At 51.4% G+C, this 15,425-nt stretch overlaps 1 protein-coding gene across 4 annotated transcripts in view; it reads left to right on the top strand.

Annotated features, from left to right (window-relative positions):
* The window catches only part of LOC115081229 (sphingosine 1-phosphate receptor 1-like), a 52,946-nt gene that overhangs the window by 24,700 nt on the left and 12,821 nt on the right, over positions 1–15,425 (top strand). Inside the window, exon 1 of one of the 4 annotated variants that reach the window (XM_029585768.1) lies at positions 11,329–11,554. The exons of the other annotated variants lie outside the window; for them this stretch is intronic. The gene's annotated coding sequence lies outside the window, so the exon portion shown is untranslated. Of the gene's footprint in view, positions 1–11,328; positions 11,555–15,425 lie in introns of those variants that run through there. 4 annotated transcript variants of the gene reach the window in all.

Below are 15,425 nucleotides of genomic sequence, written 5' to 3'. Positions count from 1 at the left end.
CTTGTGATCTTATGAGCTTCCCGGTCTGTCGGGGGCGTGGGATTGGAACCCGGCTCCGTGGGTCGTGCACGGCCCCGCGCTCCCCACTCTGGTCTCCCACCGGAGCAGGGTGGAAGTGCAGCCTAGGCACGGTGTCTGTCTGTCCTCCCGGCTATAGGGGACGAGGAACCTTCCAGGCGAGATGGCTGCCGGTCCCAGAATATACAAAGAGCCAATGTACAATCTGGAAAAATCTGACCTGTCGCCAGCAAATATCTTAGTGCATGGCAAAACCAGTCTCCCTCAGTGTTTAAGAGAGAGGGGGAGGCCACGGCTCCCATGTGCAAAGCGAGGTGGGCCGTAACCCGACGGGGTGGGGGTGGGTGGGGGGTGGGGGGGGAACAACCCTCTGCTGTCCAACCCCGGCCGGCTGGCTCTATTGAGAGGTTTCCTTGTTCAGGACGGATGGATCCAGTCCTGGCTTTACCCACCCACGTGGCATTCTGGGACTTGTAGTTCCCACTTTTCATAGCGAGCCCCAGCCACAGGGAGATTAGAACCGTGTGTCCCAGCATACACTGGGGAGGGGGAGGGGGAGGAGTTAAAAAAAAAAAAAAAAACCAGGACCGGATCAACCTTTCCGGAAGGGGGAAAAAAAACCCAACCAAACAACTCAGAACCGGCGGGCAAGCGGCCTCAGTTCAGTATCAGAGGAAGAGGTGGCCCTTGCAGGAAGGCAGGGCTCTCTCACCACCCATCTGCCCTCCCACCATCACAACACCCCCCCCCTCCCTTCTCCTCACCCCTTCCCTGACCTTTCAGCCGGCGCTGCCTGATTTATGGACTGGGCGAAGGGAGGGAAAAAAAACCCACAAACCAGACAGAGACTGGAACTTGTTGGCAGGCTGACTTGTATTCGGTTGAATGATTGCACTGCCCCCTCCCACACCCCCCCACACCAGCCATGGGGACTGCGGGGGTGAGGGATGGGTGTGGGGGGAAGGAATCTCTAGTACATTAACGTTTTGCCTCGTCCAAAAATGTAGATTATAGATATTTGCCTGTGACCTTGTCCTGACTGGTCAGAGTCCCCGCTAGCCCAGTTCTTACAGAGACACTGGAACAGCTGGAAACAGGACGGTATTTACAGTACAACCAGTGACATGCACCCACCCACCCACCACCCAGGGTAGCTGATGACCATGAACTCCAACCTGCTCGAATAAGAGCCCCCTCCGTGCACTGTCTTCCCCTAGATATTAATGTCAAATAATAAAAAAAAACAAAAGACAAACCGGTTCTGTAATTATTAAGCCCCTTAAAGCCAATTAAACCAGGACACTTAGCTCCAACCCGCGCTGTTCACGGATCGAAATCTCTTTTAGGTATCCCACCTCCGCATTTTTTTTTTCCTCTTTCTCACCTGCTCTGTTACTGCAGCGAGGAATCGGAGCAGGAAGCTCAGGATGTGTTTCTTTGTGATTTATTTATTTAAAAATTGTTTGCATGCCGCCTTAACAAAATAGTATTTGATCAAAACGGTTTACAGCAAAACAAACACAATAATAGAATAAATATAAAACATTGAAAAACAAGAAAATAATAAACCAAAAAAAAATAATAAAATCTACAAACAAAACTTAACCACAAAAATATCATCATCTACAAACAAAACTTAACATAAAAGTGCCATAATTCAACCGTCAGGATCGAAAAGAAATATGAAATGTGAGGAAAAAGCAGGGGAGGGAGGGGAGGTAAGAAGGAAAAATCTGTCAGATTATAACAAGAACTATGAATCCAGTCAGAACTGAATTTATTCTTTTGTCAGGTGTTGAAATGCTTTCTTAAATAGATGAGTATTTAGTGCTTTTTTAAAAATTTTTTATTTTAAATCTCGTGTACGTGATATAAGGCGAATAATTCCAGCCACAGAAAAGGCTCTTTTACCAGTTAACTCGAGCCTCGCAGTTCGAGCAGGCGGTAGATCTAGCAAGGTTTTATGGGGTTTTTTTTGTTTTGTTTTGTAAGAGATCTAAGATGTCTTAGCGGTTTGTAAATCCTAAGAGTTGTGCGGATGCTGGGTTATGGATTAGAGAATTTTATAAAGTATTCTGAAATTTTTACAGGGAGACAATGAAAGGAATAAAGAATAGGAGACATGCGGTGCCCCAGGGTCGCCCCTGAGAGAGCAGCAGCAGCAGCTGAGTTTTGCACCAATTGCAATGGATGAATCGTGCGCAGAGTCTGGGGGTCGCAGACGGAGCCCATTGCAACGGTCCCGGCCCCGAAGAGATCAGGGCCTGTAAAACCAGCAGGAAAGTCTCGGGTGAAAGACCCAATCTTTTTTTTTTTAGAAAGATGAAGCTTAAAAAAAAAAAAAAAAGATTTTGGTTCTTGCCGCTGCTGTGTTTTTCCCTCGGCGGCTGCTATCGTTTGCAAATGGATACCGCGCGCTGCACTTAAAACCACTGGGGATGATTGAAAGAGGGTCTTAAAAAAACCGACCCTTAATGATTAAAAAATTAGGACACTCAGGCAGCAGCTGAGAAACTGTATTTCTCTCACAGTCTTTTAGAGTCGGGCTGGGCTTTTGAAAGGCTGTAAAAAAACATTGCCACATATTTGCTGAGCCCTGGTGTGTGTTAAAAAAAAAAAAAGACATTTTTACCACCTACAGTCCCAGCCTCAGTAACCCCTCCTCCTCCCCAGTCCCATCCTGTTTTGACATCTGTAAGCCCCTCCAAGACTGATTCCGCTTACAAGAATTCACGTCCCTAGCTTGGGACGTTTCCTTCCCCCCCCCCCCCCCCCCCCCCCGGGCTGCTCCTGCCGCCTCCTCCTCAGGGGGGGAGCAGCTGGCCTGACGTCCCAGTGGGTGCCTTTTAAGGCCGTGAGCATGAATGCGTTTGTATCTCGTCTGGGGGGATAAAATGCAATGACTTCCCCAGCTCTAACGGGCATAGGGACTACTAGTGCAGGGTCTGCAAGAGACCCGGGGAAGTTTCCTGGAGTGGAAATCCACTACCGGGCACTCTGGGGAGCAACACAGAACCCTGGGGGGGGGGGGACGGGAGACCCCCACACGCACTCTCTCTGCACCTGTGCACAGTCCTAAACTTGCAGAAACCAAACTGGCAGTAACACCGGCAAGTGAAACAAGTACAACAAAAGAAGGCAATGCATACATGGCAGTGTGCCCTAGAACACCGATGCACCTCCTGCTAGGAGGAGCAAAGTGGAAAACAGAACAAGCTGGGCTGCTACCGAAAATGCACGCCAGCAGAATCCCTCACCTCAGCCACAACTGCAAAAAGCAGGCGGACCCTCTCCCAACACAGGAGGAGTTACCCCGGACTAGGCAGACAAAAACTGATCTGGAAAGCCCAAGAAGGCCGGACTCTGCAGTGCAACACTGGGGGATGCAGAACCAGAAATGCATTTCCTCCTGTGCTGTGCAAAGCACAAAGAGATCGGAGAGGCAGGGTTCCCAAAGCTGAGAGAGAAGATGCAAGGTTCCCCCGCAGAAGAATGAACAGGAAAACCTCTGCACGACCCTGGGAAAGAGATCGGAGAGGCAGGGTTCCCAGAGCTGAGAGAGAAGATGCAAGGTTCCCCCGCAGAAGAATGAGCAGGAAAACCTCTGCACGACCCTGGGAAAGAGATCGGAGAGGCAGGGTTCCCAAAGCTGAGAGAGAAGATGCAAGGTTCCCCCGCAGAAGAATGAGCAGGAAAACCTCTGCACGACCCTGGGAAAGAGATCGGAGAGGCAGGGTTCCCAGAGCTGAGAGAGAAGATGCAAGGTTCCCCCGCAGAAGAATGAGCAGGAAAACCTCTGCACGACCCTGGGAAAGAGATCGGAGAGGCAGGGTTCCCAGAGCTGAGAGAGAAGATGCAAGGTTCCCCCGCAGAAGAATGAGCAGGAAAACCTCTGCACGACCCTGGGAAAGAGATCGGAGAGGCAGGGTTCCCAAAGCTGAGAGAGAAGATGCAAGGTTCCCCCGCAGAAGAATGAGCAGGAAAACCTCTGCACGACCCTGGGAAAGAGATCGGAGAGGCAGGGTTCCCAGAGCTGAGAGAGAAGATGCAAGGTTCCCCCGCAGAAGAATGAGCAGGAAAACCTCTGCACGACCCTGGGAAAGAGATCGGAGAGGCAGGGTTCCCAGAGCTGAGAGAGAAGATGCAAGGTTCCCCCGCAGAAGAATGAGCAGGAAAACCTCTGCACGACCCTGGGAAAGAGATCGGAGAGGCAGGGTTCCCAGAGCTGAGAGAGAAGATGCAAGGTTCCCCCGCAGAAGAATGAGCAGGAAAACCTCTGCATGACCCTGGGAAAGAGATCGGAGAGGCAGGGTTCCCAAAGCTGAGAGAGAAGATGCAAGGTTCCCCCGCAGAAGAATGAACAAGAAAACCTCTGCACGACCCTGGGAAAGAGATCGGAGAGGCAGGGTTCCCAGAGCTGAGAGAGAAGATGCAAGGTTCCCCCGCAGAAGAATGAGCAGGAAAACCTCTGCACGACCCTGGGAAAGAGATCGGAGAGGCAGGGTTCCCAAAGCTGAGAGAGAAGATGCAAGGTTCTCCCGCAGAAGAATGAGCAGGAAAACCTCTGCACGACCCTGGGAAAGAGATCGGAGAGGCAGGGTTCCCAAAGCTGAGAGAGAAGATGCAAGGTTCCCCCGCAGAAGAATGAACAAGAAAACCTCTGCACGACCCTGGGAAACAGATCGGAGAGGCAGGGTTCCCAGAGCTGAGAGAGAAGATGCAAGGTTCCCCCGCAGAAGAATGAACAAGAAAACCTCTGCACGACCCTGGGAAAGAGATCGGAGAGGCAGGGTTCCCAGAGCTGAGAGAGAAGATGCAAGGTTCCCCTGCAGAAGAATGAGCAGGAAAACCTCTGCACGACCCTGGGAAAGAGATCGGAGAGGCAGGGTTCCCAGAGCTGAGAGAGAAGATGCAAGGTTCCCCCGCAGAAGAATGAGCAGGAAAACCTCTGCACGACCCTGGGAAAGAGATCGGAGAGGCAGGGTTCCCAGAGCTGAGAGAGAAGATGCAAGGTTCCCCCGCAGAAGAATGAGCAGGAAAACCTCTGCACGACCCTGGGAAAGAGATCGGAGAGGCAGGGTTCCCAGAGCTGAGAGAGAAGATGCAAGGTTCCCCCGCAGAAGAATGAGCAGGAAAACCTCTGCACGACCCTGGGAAAGAGAGGAGAAACAGCTGCTCCAGCAGCGAGATCCCTGGGATCCTGCCTCCCCCCCCCCCCCCCCCTCCCGGGCCAGTATGGACCAGCACCAGAACCTGAGAGCCGTCCCTCAAGCCGTTCTTTCCGCGGCCTGTGCTTTGCGTGACTTATTACCGTTTTGTGATTCCCCCCCCCCCCCCCCACTGTTATTTTAATCGTTCTGTGTATATAACTTTGGCAACGCATGTGAAATTGCCATCTAAACCTGAAGCTCCATCGTGGGCCCCCTCCTACGCTGCTCTCTCTCTCTCTCTCTGAGAGTGAGATAACCTAGTCCTCGAGAACCCTGCAGACCCCAGGGCCTGATCCCATCGCTGCCACCAGTCTCACCGGGTGAGCACGCAGAGGAGCTGTAAGCGAGCCCCTTCTGCTCTGAGGTGTAGCATTTTGTGCTGGGTATGTCAGAGGGGCAGTAGGAGGGGGGGGGGGTGCCTGCAGCACCAATCACCTGCTCTTAATACGACTCCCAGTCTGAGTGTGTGTGTGATGCAGGTGTCCAGTGACCTCCGCGGCCGCCGGGATCCCACCCGCCGCGGGCGCCCTAGGGATGCTGGGAGCAGGGCGTGGCGCTTGGCACTCAGAGCCAGGCATGGACCGGGGGGGGAGGGGGGGGGAGATCTGGTACCTGGGCCCCCCGGGCACCTCTGAAGCTGCTGCAGAAGGGGGGAGGGGGGGGGGGTCGGCTGGCAGGACCAGAGGGAGGGAGGATCAGACAGGGAAGCAGGAGAGGAGATGATGATGATGATGATGAAGATATTTTTGTTCATTTTGGCTTCGGATGAGAATGAGGGCCCTCCCCTGTTTTAATGCCCGCACCCCGGGTTTAATTTTCCTTTCAGAGAGGGTATGGGGGGGAGGGATATGGGGAGAGGGTCAGACAGAGCATAGGATGGGGCAGGAGAAACCCCCGGGGGAGGCTGAAGCTGCAGTGTTTGAGGTAAGAGGCAGGCGCACCTCAGCCTCTCTGCACCTTCCACCACCGCCTACTTCTCCCCAAGCTTTTGTAAGAATGACTGGGTCAGCACCGTCTATTCACCGCTGACTGAATGCCGCATTGTTCCTGCTAGGGAAAGAGACACACACACACACCTTCTGCTGACTACGCGTCACTTTCTCCCACTCTCCTCACTGGCGGAGAGCAGGTGCTGAATGGCAGTGCACCTCACTCCTGCCCTGCAGCACCTCCTGCTATTCCAGTACTGAGACCCTCACACACACAGCTCTGCCAATGCACCTCACTCCTGCCCTGCAGCACCCCCTGCTATTCCAGTACTGAGACCCTCACACACAGCTCTGCCAATGCAGCTCACTCCTGCCCTGCAGCACCTCCTGCTATTCCAGTACTGAGACCCTCACACACACACAGCTCTGCCAATGCACCTCACTCCTGCCCTGCAGCACCCCCTGCTATTCCAGTACTGAGACCCTCACACACAGCTCTGCCAATGCAGCTCACTCCTGCCCTGCAGCACCTCCTGCTATTCCAGTCCTGAGACCCTCACACACAGCTCTGCCAATGCACCTCACTCCTGCCCTGCAGCACCTCCTGCTATTCCAGTACTGAGACCCTCACACACAGCTCTACCAATGCACCTCACTCCTGCCCTGCAGCCCCCCCTGCTATTCCAGTACTGAGACCCTCACACACAGCTCTACCAATGCACCTCACTCCTACCCTGCAGCACCTCCTGCTATTCCAGTACTGAGACCCTCACACACAGCTCTGCCAATGCACCTCACTCCTGCCCTGCAGCACCCCCTGCTATTCCAGTACTGAGACCCTCACACACAGCTCTGACAATGCTCCTCACTCCTGCCCTGCAGCACCTCCTGCTATTCCAGTACTGAGACCCTCACACACACAGCTCTGCCAATGCACCTCACTCCTACCCTGCAGCACCTCCTGCTATTCCAGTACTGAGACCCTCACACACAGCTCTACCAATGCACCTCACTCCTGCCCTGCAGCACCCCCTGCTATTCCAGTACTGAGACCCTCACACACAGCCCTGCCAATGCACCTCACTCCTGCCCTGCAGCACCCCCTGCTATTCCAGTACTGAGACCCTCACACACAGCTCTGCCAATGCACCTCACTCCTGCCCTGCAGCTCCTCCTGCTATTCCAGTACTGAGACCCTCACACACAGCTCTACCAATGCACCTCACTCCTGCCCTGCAGCACCCCCTGCTATTCCAGTACTGAGACCCTCACACACAGCTCTGCCAATGCACCGCACTCCTGCCCTGCAGCACCCCCTGCTATTCCAGTACTGAGACTCTCTCTTTGATTTCCCAGCACACCTGAGGTATGTTACACAAGCCCTGTCATGTTCCTGTGCCACCGGTCTGCAGAGAGTCATTCCTGGGAAGAAGCTATTTATTTCAAGGGAGAGAAGGGCCGCATGTGTGTGTGTGTGTGTAGCACTTTGTGATGTAACACAAAACCCTGCCATATTGAAACTTAGCACCTATGGAGCAAACGCACCGTACCAGAACAGCACTAATTGCCAGGACTCACAGAGTAACAGCCGGACCTGTAAAGAGGCATCATGGCAAATATCGCAATGGCCCTAGAATCCCAATACACCTCCTATAGGGAAAATAGAAGAAGCCAGGCTTCTATAGATCCCAACACAGAAATGACCCGCTAGCACAGTACCCGACCTCGGTCACTCCTACAGGACACACCAAAACCAGAATAAGGAGCCACGAATTTAGAAATAGTAATGTGCTGACAGAATCTAAACTGGAAACCCCGGGAAGTGCAACACTGGAGAAAGCAAACTAGAAATGCATTTCCTCCTGCAGTGTGCAAAGGCCACAGAGGGAAGAGAGGCACATTTCCCAAAGCTGAGAGAGAAAATCCATGGCTTCCCGCAAAAGAAGGAGCAGGAAAACCTCAATCCGATCCCGGGGGAAGGAAGAGAAACGGCAGAGAGAGCAGCGGAGTCTGTGGGATTCTGTCAGCAGAGAAACCCGAGCAGCACCAGGCTTGGTCCAGCCCGGCCCCTGCATCGGAAGCCTCTGCAGGTGTGAGCCTGCGGAGGGGGGGGGGGGGGGGTCTGCACGGGCTGGCCCACTCCTCTGGGAATCTGCTGAGTGGTTGTCAGCCCCCCCCCCCCCCCCGAATGCTCCCTGCCCTTCCCCTGGCACAGGGGGGGAGATGAGAGGGGGGATCTCAGGCTCCAAAGGCCCCCCCCTCCCATCTCCGGGTGACAGAAGTGCACAGGAATGTGGGCCCAGGCCTGGGGGGGGGGGGGGGGTCGGGGGGCTCTGGGTTCGCCTTTGTCCTCTGCTCTCATTGAGTTTCAGATTCCCCAAGCCTTGGCCCCTTTCAGATGCTGTTTGAATAAGTCGACCATGCACACACACCCCCCCCCCCTCCCTTTCTTTTCTAAACCTCTGGATTCCCTCGGACTGCAGGGGGGGGGGGGCCGGGCTGCTGGTGGTGGTGGGGAGGGTGTGTGTGTGTGGAGGGGGGGAAAGGCACCGAGTTCCAGCGCAGAGAGGGAGCAGCACCCTTGGTCACGGCCCCGACGGTCTTAAGATAACGGTGCCTGGGGAGCAGGAGGTCTCCCACCCCTGGAAATCAGAGAGCAGCGGGGGGGGGGGGGGACTCGGGGGCCCCAGGCCTGTACCCCCCCCCCACCTCCCCCAGGACACCTTACTCTGGGTGCTGTCCCCCATCCTCATAAAGAAATGGCTCAGTTTGTGAGACACGGAAATAGCAGACGGGGGGGGGGGGGGGGGGATGAGGGGGAGCAATTCTCCAAGGCCCCAGCCTAGAAGGGATTTTAGAGGCTCAGATGAAGGCTGCGGGGGGCCCCCCCCCCCCCATTGGTGTGGAATGGGATTGTGACTGTGATGATTCTTTGTGTGCGTGATAAATGCGTGTGTATGTGGGATGATTCTTTCTGTGAGTGTGTGTGTGTAAGTGTGATGGATGTGTGCATGTGTGATGATCGTGTGTGATAAATGTGTACGTGTGATTGTTTCTGTGCGTCTGGGATGATTGCGTGTGTATGTATGATCGTTTCTGTGCGTGTGTGATGATTATGTATGTATGTGTGACGATTGTGTGTGATGGATGTGAGTCTGTGTATGTGTTGTGGTGATTGTCTGTATGTTTTATCATTGTCTCTCTGTGTGTGTGATGGTTGTGTATCTGTGTGTAAGTATGTCTGGGTGTATGTGTGATGATTGTTTCTCTGTGTGTGTGTGATGATTGTGTGTGTGTGTGTGTGTGTATGTGTGTGTGATGATTGTGTGTGTATATGTGCGTGTGATGATTGTGTGTGTATGTTTTATCATTGTTTCTCTGTGTGTATGATGGATGTGAGTCTGTATGTGTGTGTGTGTGAGATTGTGTGTGTGTATGTGTGTGTGATGGTTGTGTGTCTGTGTGTAAGTATGTCTGGGTGTATGTGTGATGATTGTTTCTCTCTGTGTGTGTGTGTGTGATGATTGTGTGTGTGATGATTGTGTGTGTGTATGTGCGTGTGATGATTGTGTGCGTATGTTTTATCATTGTTTCTCTGTGTGTATGATGGATGTGAGTCTGTATGTGTGTGTGTGTGTGAGATTGTGTGTGTATGTGTGTGTGATGGTTGTGTGTCTGTGTGTAAGTATGTCTGGGTGTAAGTGTGATGATTGTTTCTCTGTGTGTGAGATGATTGTGTGTGTGTGTGTGTGATGATTGTGTGTGATGATTGTGACTGGCTGAAGAACGAGGGAAGTGTGTGTGTGTGTGTATGTGTGTGTGATGATTGTGTGTGTATGTTTTATCATTGTTTCTCTGTGTGTATGATGGATGTGAGTCTATATGTGTGTGTGTGTGTGTGTGAGATTGTTTGTGTGTATGTGTGTGTGATGGTTGTGTGTCTGTGTGTAAGTATGTCTGGGTGTAAGTGTGATGATTGTTTCTCTGTGTGTGAGATGATTGTGTGTGTGTATGTGCGTGTGATGATTGTGTGTGTATGTTTTATCATTGTTTCTCTGTGTGTATGATGGATGTGAGTCTGTATGTGTGTGTGTGTGTGTGTGTGTGTGTGTGTGAGATTGTGTGTGTGTATGTGTGTGTGATGGTTGTGTGTCTGTGTGTAAGTATGTCTGGGTGTATGTGTGATGATTGTTTCTCTGTGTGTGTGTGATGATTGTGTGTGTGTGTGTGTATGTGTGTGTGATGATTGTGTGTGTGTATGTGCGTGTGATGATTGTGTGCATATGTTTTATCATTGTTTCTCTGTGTGTATGATGGATGTGAGTCTGTATGTGTGTGTGTGTGTGTGAGATTGTGTGTGTGTATGTGTGTGTGATGGTTGTGTGTCTGTGTGTAAGTATGTCTGGGTGTAAGTGTGATGATTGTTTCTCTGTGTGTGTGATGATTGTGACTGGCTGAAGAACGAGGGAAGTGTGTGTGTGTGTGTGGGGGGGGGGGTGTGGGGTGATGATATTGATGGTTAGGGGGTGGGGAGATGTATGGGTCGGAGTAAAAGGGAAAAAAGGTCTGGGAGGTGTTGGCCACCAGGGGCCAAGGGACTCTCACCTCCCCTGCATTCAGCTTTTGGGGGGGGGGGGGAAGAGTCCAGACGAGGTCCAGAAGGAAAGCAAGAGAGGGAAACGCTGATGCACTTCTTATGCCATAAGAGTGCTTCCCGCTGGATGGCATTTCAGAGCCCCATCGACAGGCACGGAGCCTTCCAAAACTGGTTCTGTGGCTTTCCGCCCGGCTCTTGCCAGCGGCAGGGAGGGCAGGGACATGAAACGATTCACAGCCAATGGCACTCAGGCAGCCCAAGCTCCCTCAGCATTTCCTCAGCTCTTCCTCCGGTCCCTCTCTCCCTAACGCTGCCCCCCCCCCCCCCCCCCAGGAAAGGGAAGGAAGGGCAGATAACTCCCCTACACACACAGACACACACATACACACACTCACACCCACACACACTCACACACACACTCACACACACACACACACACTCACACACACACACACACACACACACACACACACACACACACACACACACACACACACACACCAAAAACAAAAACAAACAAAAAAAAACCAACCCAGCCCAACCCAGCTAGTAAAAGTAGATGAGAAAGAGCGGGGTTTTGCATGGAGAGCCCTGGGATAATCTGCTCAGCTGGAATAATGATAGGTTTGCTGTTTGTGTCTGACTGACAGCATTCCCTGGCCTGGCTCCGGGCCAGGCCCTGCCTCTGACACTGGTCCAGCCCCCAGCAGCAGCACCAGGCTGAGCTCGGGGCTGGGTCTCCACTCTGCTCCTGCACCCGCGCCCAGAAGGATCCCGCACAGCTCGGGGAGCCCTGCCCGGTAAGTTTGCCAAGAAATCTCCCTCCCCTCCCCTTCCCCTGATCTGCAAGAGAAGCCAAAGTGGAATCAGTGGCGCCCCAGTACTTATCAGAACTGGGAGGGACATGCAGGGGGCTGTGTAAAGATGATCTTATAACAGGGATCACTTCTATAGGGAGGGACATGCAGGGGGCTGTGTAAAGATGATCTTATAACAGGGGGTGTTCTTATAACAGGGATCACTTCTATAGGGAGGGACATGCAGGGCGCTGTGTAAAGATGATCTTATAACAGGGGGGTGTTCTTATAACAGGGGTCACTTCTATAGGGAGGGACATGCAGGGGGCTGTGTAAAGATGATCTTATAACAGGGGGTGTTCTTATAACAGGGATCACTTCTATAGGGAGGGACATGCAGGGCGCTGTGTAAAGATGATCTTATAACAGGGGGGTGTTCTTATAACAGGGGTCACTTCTATACGGAGGGACATGCAGGGGGCTGTGTAAAGATGATCTTATAACAGGGATCACTTCTATAGGGAGGGACATGCAGGGGGCTGTGTAAAGATGATCTTATAACAGGGGGGTGTTCTTATAACAGGGGTCACTTCTATAGGGAGGGACATGCAGGGGGCTGTGTAAAGATGATCTTATAACAGGGGGGTGTTCTTATAACAGGGATCACTTCTATAGGGAGGGACATGCAGGGGAGCTGTGTAAAGATGATCTTATAACAGGGGGGTGTTCTTATAACAGGGATCACTTCTATAGGGAGGGACATGCAGGGGGCTGTGTAAAGATGATCTTATAACAAGGGGGTGTTCTTATAACAGGGATCATTTCTATAGGGAGGGACATGCAGGGGGCTGTATAAAGATGATCTTATAACAGGGGGGTGTTCTTATAACAGGGATCACTTCTATAGGGAGGAACATGCAGGGGCTGTGTAAAGATGATCTTATAACAGGGGGGGTGTTCTTATAACAGGGATCACTTCTATAGGGAGGGACATGCAGGGGGCTGTGTAAAGATGATCTTATAACAGGGGGTGTTCTTATAACAGGGATCACTTCTATAGGGAGGGACATGCAGGGGCTGTGTAAAGATGATCTTATAACAGGGGGGTGTTCTTATAACAGGGATCACTTCTATAGGGAGGGACATGCAGGGGGCTGTGTAAAGATGATCTTATAACATGGGGTGTTCTTATAACAGGGATCACTTCTATAGGGAGGAACATGCAGGGGGCTGTGTAAAGATGATCTTATAACAGGGGGGTGTTCTTATAACAGGGATCACTTCTATAGGGAGGGACATGCAGGGGGCTGTGTAAAGATGATCTTATAACAGGGGGGTGTTCTTATAACAGGGATCACTTCTATAGGGAGGGACATGCAGGAGGCTGTGTAAAGATGATCTTATAACAGGGGGGTGTTCTTATAACAGGGATCACTTCTATAGGGAGGAACATGCAGGGGGCTGTGTAAAGATGATCTTATAACAGGGGGTGTTCTTATAACAGGGATCACTTCCATAGGGAGGGACATGCAGGGCGCTGTGTAAAGATGATCTTATAACAGGGGGTGTTCTTATAACAGGGATCACTTCTATAGGGAGGGACATGCAGGGCGCTGTGTAAAAATGATCTTATAACAGGGGAGTGTTCTTATAACAGGGATCACTTCTATAGGGAGGAACATGCAGGGGGCTGTGTAAAGATGATCTTATAACAGGGGGGTGTTCTTATAACAGGGATCACTTCTATAGGGAGGAACATGCAGGGGGCTGTGTAAAGATGATCTTATAACAGGGGGGTGTTCTTATAACAGGGATCACTTCTATAGGGAGGGACATGCAGGGAGGCTGTGTAAAGATGATCTTATAACAGGGGGGTGTTCTTATAACAGGGATCACTTCTATAGGGAGGAACATGCAGGGGGCTGTGTAAAGATGATCTTATAACAGGGGGGTGTTCTTATAACAGGGATCACTTCTATAGGGAGGAACATGCAGGGAGGCTGTGTAAAGATGATCTTATAACAGGGGGTGTTCTTATAACAGGGATCACTTCCATAGGGAGGGACATGCAGGGCGCTGTGTAAAGATGATCTTATAACAGGGGGTGTTCTTATAACAGGGATCACTTCTATAGGGAGGGACATGCAGGGCGCTGTGTAAAAATGATCTTATAACAGGGGAGTGTTCTTATAACAGGGATCACTTCTATAGGGAGGAACATGCAGGGGGCTGTGTAAAGATGATCTTATAACAGGGGGGTGTTCTTATAACAGGGATCACTTCTATAGGGAGGAACATGCAGGGGGCTGTGTAAAGATGATCTTATAACAGGGGGGTGTTCTTATAACAGGGATCACTTCTATAGGGAGGGACATGCAGGAGGCTTTGTAAAGATGATCTTATAACAGGGGGTGTTCTTATAACAGGGATCACTTCCATAGGGAGGGACATGCAGGGCGCTGTGTAAAAATGATCTTATAACAGGGGAGTGTTCTTATAACAGGGATCACTTCTATAGGGAGGAACATGCAGGGGGCTGTGTAAAGATGATGTTATAACAGGGGGTGTTCTTATAACAGGGATCACTTCTATAGGGAGGGACATGCAGGGGCTGTGTAAAGATGATCTTATAACAGGGATCACTTCTATAGGGAGGGACATGCAGGGGGCTGTGTAAAGATGATCTTATAACAGGGGGGTGTTCTTATAACAGGGATCACTTCTATAGGGAGGAACATGCAGGGGGCTGTGTAAAGATGATCTTATAACAGGGGGGTGTTCTTATAACAGGGATCACTTCTATAGGGAGGGACATGCAGGGGGCTGTGTAAAGATGATCTTATAACAGGGGGTGATCTTATAACAGGGATCACTTCTATAGGGAGGAACATGCAGGGGGCTGTGTAAAGAGGATCTTATAACAGGGGGGTGTTCTTATAACAGGGATCACTTCTATAGGGAGGGACATGCAGGGGGCTGTGTAAAGAGGATCTTATAACAGGGGGTGATCTTATAACAGGGATCACTTCTATAGGGAGGAACATGCAGGGGGCTGTGTAAAGATGATCTTATAACAGGGGGGTGTTCTTATAACAGAGATCACTTCTATAGGGAGGGACATGCAGGGGGCTGTGTAAAGATGATCTTATAACAGGGGGTGTTCTTATAACAGGGATCACTTCCATAGAGAGGAACATGCAGGGGGCTGTGTAAAGATGATCTTATAACAGGGGGTGTTCTTATAACAGGGATCACTTCTATAGGGAGGGACATGCAGGGGGCTGTGTAAAGATGATCTTATAACAGGGGGTGTTCTTATAACAGGGATCACTTCTATAGGGAGGGACATGCAGGGGGCTGTGTAAAGATGATCTTATAACAGGGGGGTGTTCTTATAACAGGGATCACTTCTATAGGGAGGGACATGCAGGGGGCTGTGTAAAGAGGATCTTATAATGGGGGGTGGGGGTGTTCTTATAACAGGGATCCATAGGGGGTACACATGTTCTTATCCCTTATAACAGGGATCAGTTATGTGGAGAAGGACTCGCCGGGGGAGAGGGGGGAGAGGTCTGTAAAGATGCTGTTATGTGGGGGGGGTGCCCTTAGAAGTGATTGTAGTGGGAGAGAGAGATTTGCTCCTTTCTCCGCAGTTCTCTCATCTCAGGCTTGGCAGACGTCCCGTGAAAATGCCTTTAAAGTTGTACCGCCGGGCAGCTTCTCCTCCAACAACTGCGCCACAGCCTCCAGAGAAGCCTGACCCCAGCCACATGCCATGTCTGGAAATACCGTGAGGGAGTAAAGGGGGAGGGAAGAGGACATGTAAGGAATAACGCACCATCGTGACCCTGTGATCTTTACATCCAACCCAGAA

The sequence above is a fragment of the Rhinatrema bivittatum genome, chromosome 19 (assembly GCF_901001135.1).
Source record: "Rhinatrema bivittatum chromosome 19, aRhiBiv1.1, whole genome shotgun sequence".
In the NCBI taxonomy this organism is placed as follows: Eukaryota; Metazoa; Chordata; class Amphibia; order Gymnophiona; family Rhinatrematidae; genus Rhinatrema; species Rhinatrema bivittatum.
The sequence above is the reverse complement of the archived record's forward strand: the minus strand, read 5'-3'. Positions and strand labels throughout refer to the sequence as shown.